Raw genomic sequence first — 14,305 nt, forward strand, 5'->3', positions numbered from 1 at the left:
AACAAAAAAATAGCCGGGCGTTGTGGCGGGCGCCTGTAGTCCCAGCTACTTGGGAGGCTGAGGCAAGAGAATCGCTTAAGCCCAGGAGTTGGAGGTTGCTGTGAGCTGTGTGAGGCCACGGCACTCTACCGAGGGCCATAAAGTGAAACTCTGTCTCTACAAAAAAAAAAAAAAAAAGAGGAGCAAAAGCTTCCTACTAACACTCAATGGACGGAGTGGGTAAAGAAGAAGCATTTGCTGTCATGAGTCTGAAAGTCCTGGTTTTGACATTTCCCCCCCAGTGTAATACAATCTACGCTATTCTGACAAATGTTAATAATTTGCTGAGAGATCTTCTCTTGTAGTCAAAATATCATCTGTAATAAAAGATAAGATCTTGATTCATTTCTACTAGAGTAAGACTGTTGCTCATTGAAAATTGATCCTGTGTAAATCTCTAAGCAATCAGCTTTTATTCGTGCTTAAGAAATGACACGATGAGAATGAAAAAACAGAGGACAAATTAAGGGAGTATAGAGTCACCAGCACAAGTGTACAACCAGGAAGAACTTAAACAGTCTAGTATGTATTTGTAAGTCCTCTATAATGTAGGCTTCACTAAGCCATGGATTTATGTCTACTTTTTTTTCGCTGCAATATCCCTAACTCTGAGAACAGCCCCTGGCACATGGTCAGTGGTCAGCAAACATTTGTTGACATGACTAACAGCTCACCTGATGCCTCCCCATGCTGTGTGTCTGCCATTCCTGTGACCAGCCTCTCTTCATTCTGCTTTGTTCCATGTCTGTTTTATGGGATCACCAGTCTTCCGACCTGCTGCTCTCTACTCCCACGATCCGAGTCTTCAAGCTTTTGACGAGTGTGCGGTTTCTTCTTTCTGTCTTGTCAAGGTGCTTCTCTTGATTTTTCCATGTTCCAGAACTCACACTTTTATTTGAAGTTTTTCATTTGAACAGCAAAGAAAAGTGCTTTGGTTGGTTAGTTAGGTGGTTGCTATCCAACATAAAAACATCCTAATCTCCTAATACAGCATAACTCTCCTGCTCGATTTCTTTAGAAGATCACTGTCTGTGTGGCTTTCACCTTTGCCCACAGAAAGGAAACCATTTACCATTTTATATTTGATCCAATCTTCAAGCACACACACATATACACACACACAGGCTTCACGTGCACACTCACACACACAATGAATGAATCGCTCATGAAACAACACTGACACTTTTTAGTTCAATACACTCCTGTTTATTCTGTTCTACTCTATTCATTTCATCCATCCCGTTTCATCCTATTTTCATTTATTCAATTTCACTTTAAAATGTTGATTAAATTGATTCACAACCCACAAACAGTGACAAATACAGTTAAAAAAAAAAACACTTCTGGTTTATTTTGCAGATGGTCAACTTTGTTTTGGACATAAATTTTTAATCCAGTAATTTGTGGCCAGTCATCTTTGGTCAATCATGACAGTAGAGTCACATGGCATGAAAACCTTTATCTGCGGCTCGGCTTTTTCATGAGAAGGAAGTTGTTGCATCAGAGGCAATCATTCGTCCTCACTGGACAGGCAGATCCTGGCATTTATTCCTGTAAATTTTCCTCCATTTAGTTCTCTCCTTATCCTTTCACAAGTCAGCTCTTGTCATCAACATTTCCCTACTAAAATGTGGATTGATCAATCCTTTCAACAGAACCCCTCTAAGATATATTTCTATTTTAATATGATCTTATTTAAATAATTTGATGTAATTGTTTCTGAGAGGAAACCACTTTGAGGACTGAGTCTTGTGTTTCTTATAAGGAAATCATGGGTGACAGCCAGAGGCAGGGGATGTTTTGGGGACTCTGGGCCTTTCTTTATGCCTCTTTAATTGGTCTTCTGGCACTGGTTCTGTGTGCAAATCAATGAGAAGCTTTCTCTCAATGAGAAGCTTATAAAGAACTTGACTCCAGGCTTGGTGTCCGTAATACAGTGGTTGTGGTGCCAGCCACGTATACGGAAGCTAGTGGGTTTGAATCTAGCCCGCGCCAGCTAAACAACAATGACAACTGCAAGAAAGAAAACAGCACCTATAGTCCCAGCTACTTGGGAGGCTGAGGCGAAAGAATTGCTTAAGCCCAAGAGTTTGAGGTTACTGTGAGCTGTGACACCATAGCACTCTACCAAGGGTGACAGCTTGAGACTCTGTCTCAAAAAAAAAAAGAACTTGACTCCAACCTGAGAAACTTGTGTACAGAATTTGTTGAGGAAGTAACTAACCCTTTTTGGTAGCCAGAATAACAACTCCTCTGAGAAGTCCTCACTCTAATCTTGATGTGTGTAAATGCGTTGCTGGCACAGCAAAAGATACTTCGCAGATGTCATTAACAGTCTGCCCTTTGAGATGGGGGTGTGACATGGATCATTTAGGCAGCTTCAATGTAATCATGGATCCTTAAAAGCAGACATGCTTTCCTGGCTATAGTCAGTGAGAGAAATGTGATGACAGAAGAGGGATCAGAGAAATAGGACATGAGAGGACTTGGCCTGCTGTTGCTGGCTTTGAAGAGAAAAAAAGGGACCTGAGCCAAGAAATGTGGGTGGCCTCCAGAAGCTGGGAAAGGCCTCCAGGCAGGAATATGGTGCTGACACCTTGATTTTAGCCTGGTGAAACTTGTGTCAGCTCTTGACTTTCAGAAATCTAATGTATTAAATTTGTGTGATTTAAGTTGTTAAATTTGTGGTAATTCTTGATGTCAATAATTGGCAACTCATACATTTAGAATGAACATGTCAGCCCCAGAAGGATGTGTGGCAATGTAAGCAGCTAGCCCTATCTAGGCTACTGCAGCCCAGATGGAAATCCTTACAGGGTATTGGATGGGTGACATAAGATGTTCCTCTTCTTTTCCACAGAGAACACCAGAAATTAGTCTTCGTAGGTGAACCTGTGGAGGTCCGTTTGTTATTAACCCCAAGTTAGAGACTAGAGCTCACTGTGGTGTGATGCTTATTAGAAACATTAAAATTCCCAGAATGTAAAACATACAGCTTCTTTCTTACGGTACTTCCAGTTGTCAGAGAAATTGAACTACTCCTGCCAAATCCCAGCGAGAGTGTCCACAGCACAAAGCAGTATGTGAATGGATGTTAACATGAAAGAAAAGCTTTGTGTCTTCTTGGGCAAAATTTTATAATGCCAGCCTGAGCAAGAACAGGACCCCGTCTCTACTAAAGTAGAAAAACTAGCAGGGTATTTTGGCGGGCGCCTGGAGTCCCAGCTACTCAGGAGGCTGAGGCAAGAGGATCGCTTGAGCCTAAGAGTTTGAGGTTGCTGTGAGCTGTGATGACCAACCCTACCTGAGGCTGCAGAATGAGATCATGTCTCAAAAACAAAAAAAATTTAATGTACAAGAAACACAAACACATGTACATACACACATAGTGGAGCATGTTATTTAAACTATATTGGCAGATAAATTAGGAATAACTGCCACCCTCTTATCTTCAAGATTGTGAGCTTTATAGAATACAATTATAAGCTGATAGTCCATTTTCATAATCTTATCATCTGATAGAACAGTGAGTGACTCGGGGTAAAGTCTTTTCCCCACAAAGTGGGTGAGGTACACACACATACTAACAAAATTATGTTTTGGAAATTTTCTGAAAAAATTAAATAGTTCCAGGGAAGTCGATGTAAAGACAGGTGAAGATTTTTCCAGAGAATGATATTGGTAGGATAATAGGCAACTGTGCCAAGACATGGTTTTTGTCACTAAATCCTAAGAACATGTAATATTTTGCATCTCCCCATTACAATAGCAGTTATGTGTGTGTGTCTATTAACAAATGTGTGTGTCTCTCACCCACTTTGGCTGAGTCATCCAAGGGACAACCCTTTAGGTCACAGCTCTGTGACAAATAATCCATCAGCATTCCAGTGAAAACCCATCCAGAGCCCTCCCTTCGTTGTTGGTTAGTAGCAAATGGATAGCATAGAAGTATCTTGTTATCATGCAGAGTTGACCCATGTTTTTTTGAATGTCATGATAAAAGTAACACATCAAAGAAAACAGCATTAACGTCTGGACTAAAGCTTGGTAAGGGTCAATTTATGGAAAATCCATTTTGTGGTTGAGCAAGAATCCAAAAAGACGTAACGGAGGAAAATATAAAATTGTAAGAAATGACTTGGCTCACTTTCTTAATCTATGGAAATAAAATCAATTTGACCTAAATTAACTCTGTCCCTAACATTTTACTATGATCTGAGGCACTCACTGAACTTCACTGGAAAATGGCAGAGTTATTATCTGTTTTTGGAAAGTTGCTGTGTGATCATGACTCAGGGACAGGGTGACCCGGGATCCGGATGCCACGGCAGCCCAGAGTCTGGCAGTCAATACATACTGAAACAGCACAGAGAAAAACTCCAAGGGGAACTTTCTTCTAAGATTGACATGTGGCCATTCTCTTTCTAAGATAACCTCATACTGAGAAAAAATGGAGCATGTAGGGGAATGTGCTATTTCCTTTCACTCTTTCTGGTGTGCTTATACTTCAGGGACAAAACAGAAGTGATATTTAACACAAGTTACTGAGGGAAAAAACAAAAAACCCCTTTGACTATTAAGTAACCGTGCATGTTTGATTCCCCAGTCCCGTGTAGGAAATCACCAGCTCTGCTCCCTCCTAGAGAACGGAGAGGAGGTAACATCCAAATTCTAAGCCTAATTAGAAGGGGGAAAAAAATACATCTGTAGTAAGAAGCAATCTGACAGCTTCCGTGTGGTCACAGAATATTTAAGTGTGAAGAAACTTTAAACCTTAAAACTTCCTCATTTTATTGAGCAGTTAGATTTAGTTTGACAAATATGTACCATGGCCTGGCGCTGTGGAGCTTTGGGGTAGTTAGAGATAAATAGATTCGGCTGGGCAGTGACAGTGTGGTCGGGTGCGTGTAAATACATAGATCTACATATAGGTGTGTGTACGTATCAGCCAGAGTTTTTAGCTTTAAGCAACAGAAGATGATTTTGGCTGATCTAAGTGGAAAAGTAACATACTGGACTCCAGTCCTTGAATTTCCAGAGGGCTGAAGAATAGGCGCATGGATGATGAAGCCCCAGCCACACTGAATAGGTCTGTTGTTTCTGGTAAGGTCGAGAAACTACCGTTTATGTGACGGAGGCTGTGGGCTGTGTGCTCTCCAGCAGCCTGTCACGCCCAGAGCAGCTCACTGTTTGCGCAGCTGCCTTTGGGCAGCCCCAGACCAAAGTGTCTTCTGTCCCTGCTTTGTGCTGTTAGCTCCTCATCCCAGGTCCCCGAGAGCTGTGTCTGATCAGCCATCGTAAGTGCTTTGCCGCTTCCTTATCTGCAAGGGTGGCTGGGACTGTGACTCACCGGAGTGTTGAGCTTCTATGCCAGCTGTGGCCACTGAAGTGTGTAGATGGAACGAAGGAGCAGACTTTAACTTAACAGGTGAGCTCAGCACAGTCTCTTTCAACTTAAGCCTTTTTGGGCTGAGTCTTTTATTATTCTCAGTCTCTGAGTTTTCCTCTCCTCGCATTTCTCACCAAGGTGATACCCATGTGTATAGTAAGGGAACAGATGTAAATTTACGATATGGGGTAAAGACAGAGGTCTGGAGTGGATGTAGTGCCTTCTGCATGGTGACTGGCCACCTGCTGTGGGGGACCTGGTTTGATTCTGGCCTCTGAGCAGCAAGGCCGTGCCGGAACACTGCACAAACTTGGCACCCAGTGATGCCGAGTTCACTCAGCCTCTTGCTGTCTGCTTCCCACTCACTGGAGTAGAGAGGGCACCGAACCCCTTTTCTATCTGTCAGGAAATAATATATGTCTATATCTTGCTCTTTTTCTCAGGTAAAAGTAAACTTCATGGCTTCAAGTGATCATGATTATGACTTCAGTGGAAAAATTAAAAGAAAAAACCACTTTGGATCAAAACACACAAAACATCAACCCATCCAGAAGTCTCCATAAATCAGTACAGAGAGACATGGAAGGGGGAATGAAGGGGCAAAGAGGTCAGAAGAGGCTTTCTGAAGGAAGTGATCCTTCTTAAGGAAGTGAGCCGTAGATTGAGGATGAACTCAAAATAGCTGATGATGTTCACAGAGGAAAGCTAAGGGCCTGACAGTCCTTATGATATGATTAGAGAAGGGTTGAGAAGACTTTCCAGACAGCAGTGGCCTTTAACAGCCAGACTTTGTGTCTGATGGTACAGAAAGCTCATCACGTGGGTCAGCAGGATCTAGAAAGTTCCTTTGCTCTACGACAACTAACAGCTAGAAGATGCAGCAGAGCATGTGAGGACCAGGAGAATGCTGTGGAAACAGAGGTGTGAGGACCCAGTGACTGCTGAGAGAACCCCCTTCCCTAGGTGGGAGGTCAATGCTGAAGAACGATTTAAAACGTGTAAGAGGAGGAGCGAAGATTAGGTTATAGGTGAGGGGTCCAGAAATGGTGCTGATAACAAAAATTCCTAGAAGGGGGCAGGGCCTGGTCTCCAAGAGACAGCTGTGGGGCTGAGGACTTGAGGGGGACAGTCATTAGGAAGCTGTTAGAAAGCCAATGATCAGGAGAGACGATGACAGCTGACGTATGGGAGCTTCCATTTCAGGGACTCTCAGGAGTTGGATTCTAAATTTACAACCTTGCCTTTCTGCAAATAAAGGTTATAGAAGGTATGCCAGACTTTGGAACCCCTGGGGGATTCTGATAACAGAACTTATTCCTGGTATTTAGAGAGTTCTTCACAGATAACTGTTTTCTGGGAGAGACAGAGGTGGTCCAGCTTAGCGTTAGCATCTTAAGTTATTTCATGCATTACTTGTTTATCAGAAACATCTGCATATACATCATCGATTTAGTGAGATGGGAATACAATAAGGTCTTGCCTTCAAATAGGAAAGTAAGAAAATAAAAAAATGAAACAAGGTTTAAAACATGTTAAGAGAGGAGAGGCCCAGATATAACATTATAGAATTTATTTGGAGGGAGAGAATAATTCTTATTAAGAGAGATTAGGGAGAAGCTTTGCACAGTGGAAGTATTGCAGCAATGAGGTTTATCCGAGGCTCGATTATTGCTAATTGAAAACCTTTCCCAATACCCCACCATGAGGGCTTGCAATATAGTGGCAATTTTTGATGGTCTCTATGGAGACTGAATTAAAAGAAAAACAAAACATAACCCCCCCCAAACAAACAAAAACAACAACAAACAGAGATAGTCCAGGGAGGACTTCTTTGCGTGTGTGTGTGTGTGTGTGTGTTTTAATTGCACTTTGAAAGAAAGGAAAGATCTGAACATTTAAGGAGGAGAAAAGAGGATTTCCAGGGAAGAGAAACTATATGAAGAACAAAATCCATACAGTCGGGGGAAGCAGAGAGTCATTTGTTTTGGAAGGAATACAAACAACATAAAGGAAAGCTCGGTTCTAGTGGAGAGTTGAGGAAGCTGTGATGAAGGGAAACATAACAGCTCAGTTTGGCTCGTGGGATGACTCAAGGGAAACTCAATGCGGCTCCTGGTGGGTTAGGTGGCTTGAGCAGGTGACACTCAGGAAGCAGGAGGGAGGCAGGGATACCTAGAATGGCAAGAGAGAAAGTGCAGAAAAGGCAAAAGAAATTTCTCCTTTGTTATTTGCTTACCTTAGATGAATTCTCCTGTTTAATTTCTGAGCCCAGACTAAGCCAGAGTGTGTTTTAATCCATTTTCTGGGCTGTGTCTAACAGGAAGGAAGGAAGAGGCTAGACAAAGATACTACAGGAACACATGCAGAAACACATTTCTTAGTTGCTGCTTTTTTTTTTTTTTACATTATTGCCTGTTGTAAAGAAATGAAACAATTATTGTATTTTTTCATCTTTCGAAGTATTAATTATCTCTGCCCCAGTTTTCTCTTTCTTGAATTTTGAACAATTGGAAATAATGATGAAAATATAGAAGGAAACTATGAAACTCAGAAACGGAAAGGAAAATGGGAGAAAATATCAAGAAAGGCTCATTTTTGCTTACATTTTAAAAGGCACATTTTAAGTATATTTTTAAAAAGCCAGAGCATTTTAGAAGATGAAGGGTCAAAATGTCTCCATTGTATTGACTGTCCCTCAGTATCTCAGTGACAACCACAGTGCTGTTGGAGAGATGTAGGAGAAACTAGGCCTCACCTAGAAAGTCTTTAGTCACCTGTTCCACAGGCAGTGAGGCATCCTCACTTCTGAGTCACCAAAAAAGAATCTGGTGGGGCAGGTTCCAAGGCCACAGGACGGATTTGTTTGCACAGAGATTGATTTTTTTTTTTTTTTTTTTGTCTTGCTGACACTGAAGGAGCCTTCTTTCTCCTTGGCAAACATCAAACTGCTTCTATTTCCTTTCTTAGAAATAGAGCCATACTTCCAGAAAGGTCTTAGATACACACACCCAATTACTTTGCTTTCTTGTTCCTTCTCCATCTGTCCCCCCTTTCTTCCTATGGTGACACTCTAGCCATCGCCCTTTTCTCCTGGTTTCGGGTGAAGAGTCTGAATTGTGGGTATTGTAGTCCTCTTGCCTTTCAGGTTTCTATTTGGGCAGCCTCGGGGCCGCCCACTTGACTTGGTAGGCAGGAGGGCAGGTGCCTGCCTGCACATAGAGCAAGGCACGTTTGGAAAATACCTGGTTTTCGTAGCATGACTTCCATTCAGTAAAACCATGTGCCTAAGCTGAAGAAGCTGGAACTCCACTTTCACAAATGTAAGTCCTGCTTTTTCAAAAATAATATTCCTTTCAATATTGATAGGTACCACACACCAGGAAGTTGTATGATTTCCAGAATGATTAAACAAAGTAACTGCTTCTTCTTTCTCAAGCCCTGCTTGGAAAGGGGAAGATAATTCGTGTTCTGTGGGCTTGTGAAATACAAGTATTGGAATAAACCTTGAGGCCAAGAATAGAATACCTTTGAGACATAATTTAGAATAAAGGGGTTTATTCCTTTTTTTTAAAAGGAGGAGGACAGGTGCAGTGGTTCACACCTGTATCAAAACTCTTTGGGAGGCCAAAGAGGGAGGATCGCTTGAGACCAGTAGTTCCAGACAAGCCTGAGCAAGAATAAGACCTCATCTCTACAAAAAAGAGGAGAAAAAATTAATGCTGGGTATGGTGGCATGCCTATGTTTGAGCTCCTCAGGAGGCTGAGGGGGATCATTGAACCCAAGAGTCTGGGACTGCAGTGATCTGTGACATAGCTATATTCTAGCCTGGGCAACAGAGCAAGACCCTATCTCTAAAAATTTTTTTTTTTTTTTTTTTTTTTTACAAAGGAGTAATATATGCAATGTTAAAACTGAAATGCAAAAGTTATGCCATTCTGAGTTGCTTTAAATATGTAGAAGGTTGAAGTTCTCTGAAAATTTTAAATATTTTAAAAGTCTCCAGGTGTGTTGAAAAGACTGTGCATTTTGAAGCCAGATAAAGTTGGATTCAGTGGCCCCTTTGCTAATCAGATTTGTGACCTTTGATAAGATGTTTCACCTCATAAATCTTCAATTTTCTCATATGTAAAATTAGCATAAACTACCTCACTAGGTTAATAAAATTAAGTTAGCATAGTTCATTGCACTAAGTAGACCATGGCTTACAGAGGATAACTTGGCATTATCCTAATAAAGTTTCATTAGCCTTCCAAAACAGATCAAAGAGGCCAAAAAAAAAAAAATATGGCATGATTTTACATAAATGAAGTATCTGCAGTAGTCAAATTCACAGAAACAAACTAGTAGAATAATAGTTGATGGGAGTTTAGGGGAGGAGGAAATGAGAGTCATTTAATGAATATAGAGTTTCAGTTTTGCAAGATAAAAACATCCTGGAGATTGTTTGCACAACAATGTAAATATACTTAATAATATTGAAAATTTTCACTTACAAATGGTTAAGATGGTAAATTTTAAGTTATAAGTCTTTTACCACAATTAAAGAAAAGATCAAATAACATGTCCTGAAAATTCTGATGCCTCCCATTTATTAAGGTGTTCCTGATTCCTTAAAACATGTCTTAAGTTGGCTAAGTATGGTGGCTCCTGTCTGTAATTCTAGCACTTTGGGAGGGTGAGGTGGGAGAATTGCTTGAGGCCAGGAGTTCCAAGACCAGCCTGAGGAAGAGCAAGACTTCATCTGTACTAAAAATAGAAACATTAGTTGGGTGTGGTGGTTTGGGCCTGTAGTCCCAGATACTTGGGAGGCTGAGGCAGGAGGATCAATGGAGCCCAAGAGTTTGAGGTTGTAGTGAGCTGCACTCTAGCTGGGGTGACTAAGGAAGAACCTATTAAAAAAAAAATGGGTCTTAAGTCTGTGAATGGGTCTGATTTCAGGATTGATATTAACCCTTCTGTGTTAGTGTCTGGTTTTCACGTAACAATGTTAGATGATAATGATGCATTCTAAGTATATTTTTAAAGTTGTCTTGATCTTTTACATGATTATCTTTCATTCATAATAGTGATTTTAATATGATTTCATGGATTCTGCACAGGATTTAGAAATTATAAAGTCATAATGATTAGTTCCAATGTACTTGACAACTTTCGTTGCAACTCATTTAGAAACCTTGAAACAAATATATTGATTATTTATTTCGGTTTTTCTCACTTCCCTATAGCTAATTTATAAATAAGAATATCTGTATCTGTGTCTTAGAGATCATAAAGACTATTAAGGCAGAGTTTGTTCAAACTACCTTATCGTAAAACATAGAAACTAACTTGAAGGGCAAAACATAATTTGGAATTATGTTAATTTAAAAATGGAAGACATACCTTTGTTGAATTTTTAGAAAATGTTTTTCCTGAAAGACCAGATATGAGCTCTTATGTCAGTGAAGACTAAACCCCCCCCCTCCCAGTATTTGGTGCTAATGGACGGGCATGACAGCTAGTGTTTGTGATGCGTGCGCAGAGTGTTTTTATGTGATATGCCATAGAACTGTAAACTCTCTCTGGATTAGGTTGGCAAAGTCCACGAAAGCGTTAGAATGAAGATGAGGGCAAGCTGGGGCAGCGCTGGAAACATACCGATCACACACTTCCCACCGGGCTGCATGTCCGTGCTGCTGCGTGCCGTCCACGGTCTAGTTTCTCTGGGAAGTTTCATTTTTCATTTGACAAGGATTTCTAGCAACCCTACAATGTCCTCCCACTGGGCTGGACCTGCATTGTAGAAGAGGGACTCAGGCACAGCCCTGGAGGAGATCCGTATGCGCAGAGGCGATGCTGCTACTCATGAACAGTTAAAGGGAGCAGGTGTGAATCCGGCTGTCACTCACGCTTTCCCTGGAGTCACTGTTAATCCCATCCTAGAAGGTGTGATGCTGGGTAACAGGGGATTAAAAAAGAAGCCTCCAAATACCTTTCCTCAAACTATAATCACTAGAAAAAAATAAACTTGAAAACTTGTATATGAGTCATTCAAAAGCAGAGTGGAGAATGGAATGACTTTCCAAAATGTGGGAGAGAGGTGTTCTCAGGGTGCCAGAGGACGGAGTAATCACAATGTACTGAATTCCAAGGACATTGCAGGAAGTGGTAGAACTTTGCCATTCCTTAAAGGATGTGCAGAGTTGGAATTGGCAGAAAGAGGTAATGAAAAATCTCTTGGACAGCAGCATTTTACAAATTTTGCACACACAAGTTAAACGATTTTAAGCAGCACTTGGACTGAACAATCAGTAATATTACAGTGACAGTTTAAGAAAGTTGCTTTTTTTTTTAACTTTCTGTTGTTCCAAGATAAATTTTGTTGTTGTTGATATGACTTAAAAATTAGTCGAACACTTGATTTAAGATTTCTTTACATAACATAGGAAGCAATAGATTTTAGCAGACACGAGTATTTAGTTGAATTTAATTATTCCTTTTAAATAAAATTTATTTTTAGAATTATTTCCTATTTACCAATAGACATAAGTTCTTTCATTTATGGTATTTATAGAACTTAACCTTTAAAATATTCATCTGAGCTAAAATGAAAGTGTATTTACAGAAAATATTAAGTAAAAAACTGTTCAGGTGGTAACTGGTAATAAAGAAAACCACTATGATGTACCAAAATGCCTGAAGTCTGGGAAACAATGACGTAGGGGACGTCAAACATGGAAACTAAGAGGGGAAATTGAAGGGGCTGCGTTTTATGTGCAGCTGCAAAGAAAGCAGGGATCTTGAGTAGTTTACAGGGAGGGAAGCTAAAGAAAGAGCATCCTCCAGTGCCTGGGGAGGGGAAGGTGAAGACTAACCAATCTTTCCTCCTAAGATTTTATTTTCAATTGAGTTTTTACTACGGCCACTACCTTGCCAGAGATATGAGGCATCTTTATAGAGTCCGTCTTCAGAATCAACAAAAACAACTTCATCTCCATCTGGGAAAACAGACACCAGATTTCATTTACAGATATAGTAGAGGAGTTTTGTGTTTTCTTTTCTATTGGAAAAAACACTTAATTTAGATGTTCCCTGAAAACATACAGTGCCTAGTAGGTATTTAAAGACAGACATCAGAAAGACTTGTGTACTCACCTCCCAGTTTAAGAAATAAAACATTAAAGCTTAAAAAAAAAGTACCTTCCTGATCTTATTCCCTCTTTTCAAACCCAGAGGTCACTACTGTGCTTTCTTTGTAGATGTCACTGGAGTCTATATTTCCACTCCCTCTGCCCACCATATTGATAAATTCGAAGCACTGTTTCAAATGTCTAAAAGTTTACATAAACAATTAAAGTATGAATTATTCACCTGCAACTTGTCTCTCAACATCATACTTTTGAGATTAATCCATGTCAATTCTTATAGTGAAGCTTATTTATTTTCATGCCACATGGCATTTTGCTATCATAAATAACACCATAAGATGTTCTAGCATATTCCTTTTAGTGTACAAATGTAAGAATTATTATAGTGAATATTTCTAGGACAGATTTGCTGAACCACGGGCATGTGTATCTGCAACTTTATGAGATATTGAGAAATCATTTTCCAAAACATTTATACCACATTGTATTCCAAGCCAAAATGAGAGTTTCTGTTTCTCCCCATTCTCAACACACTTGTTTATCTCAAATGTTCTAATCAAATAATCTTTCCAGATGTAACAGAAAGCCAGATGACTGTGGCATCAGGAAGCCTCACATATGCTTGGAAACCTCTGATCTCTAAACTGTAGGGCAAAATTTGATCTTAAGTCAACTTCTCTGTTCCTTAACCTACAGTGTTGACGATTGACTGACTTTTCCATTTAATAGGCATTTACTTTAGTACTAATCTTGCTGGGTCCACTGCTTTTAATCTTTTCTCCCTTTGCCATATTTTTAGGTTGATCCTTCTAAAATGTAAGTTTCAATACACTCTGTTGTTAAATATTCTAAAAGAACTTCTTCTCTTATAGGATATAGTCAGGTGTTTGGGTATTTTGACTTATATTTTAATTTCTAGAAATTTATCTGACATTGATCAGAGACAAGTTAAGATTTTTGTACAACAAAATGCAACACAACACTACTCACAATAGCAAATATTAGAAGGAATAGCTATTTTCAGGATTGGTTAAATTATGACATACGAAAGAACAATTTAAAATTTTATCATAAAAGAATATATAATGATGTTGAAAATGTGTAATGTACAATTCAGTGAACTAAAAAGATATGACTTTTTTGTAAATTGTTCATTCTTATGATCTATTATTGGTACAAAAAAAGCTAACAGGATATACCCACAACACTTAAAGGTGTACATTCTTGGTCAGTATAATTGTTTTTCTCAAATATTCTATAGTAATGTGCAACTTTTGAAGTCAGAAAAAAAGATGAAATCCAGTGCCCCAGCCTGTCTCTGTCCTCCCTCTGCTGACCACAGTTCAGCAGCAGAGATTAGGCATCCCCCTCTAGGCAACCTCTGCCTTAGTTCTCATACTGCATTTTGTCACTTCCACTGCACAATGACCTCCTTTGTTCCTTTATCCTGTTTCCTAGTGCTAAGCAAACACAGGTAGAATATATGTTTACTGAACAAATAAATAAATGCTGCTACTCACCTCATGAAGAATCCCACTGATTCCCCACTGACTTCAGGGTAAAAAAAAAAACAACAAAAAAACCCAGAACCTGAACAAAAGAAGTGAAATTACAACTGGAAGGTGGCAGAAGATTTTGGAGATGTTGATTTTGATTTTGACCTTTGTAGAAATTAGTGGATTGCGGACGACAGTGCCCCATGCCTGGGGGACAGGAAGGAGGTAAAATTCATCACCTCCCAGTTTCTGA

The 14,305-nt window shown here is 39.9% G+C and overlaps 1 protein-coding gene and 1 pseudogene across 1 annotated transcript in view; both read left to right on the top strand.

The window, feature by feature from the left end:
- Nucleotides 1–7,043: 7,043 nt before the first annotated feature.
- Nucleotides 7,044–7,176, top strand: LOC128560445 (uncharacterized; annotated as a pseudogene).
- A 1,512-nt stretch (nt 7,177–8,688) lies between these two features.
- The window catches only part of MACC1 (MET transcriptional regulator MACC1), a 61,831-nt gene continuing 56,214 nt past the window's right edge, over nt 8,689–14,305 (top strand). The window contains exon 1 of the mRNA XM_053609535.1: nt 8,689–8,748. The gene's annotated coding sequence lies outside the window, so the exon portion shown is untranslated. The remainder of the gene's footprint in view (nt 8,749–14,305) is intronic.

This window comes from Nycticebus coucang, chromosome 11 (assembly GCF_027406575.1).
Source record: "Nycticebus coucang isolate mNycCou1 chromosome 11, mNycCou1.pri, whole genome shotgun sequence".
NCBI classification, from domain to species: domain Eukaryota; kingdom Metazoa; phylum Chordata; class Mammalia; order Primates; family Lorisidae; genus Nycticebus; species Nycticebus coucang.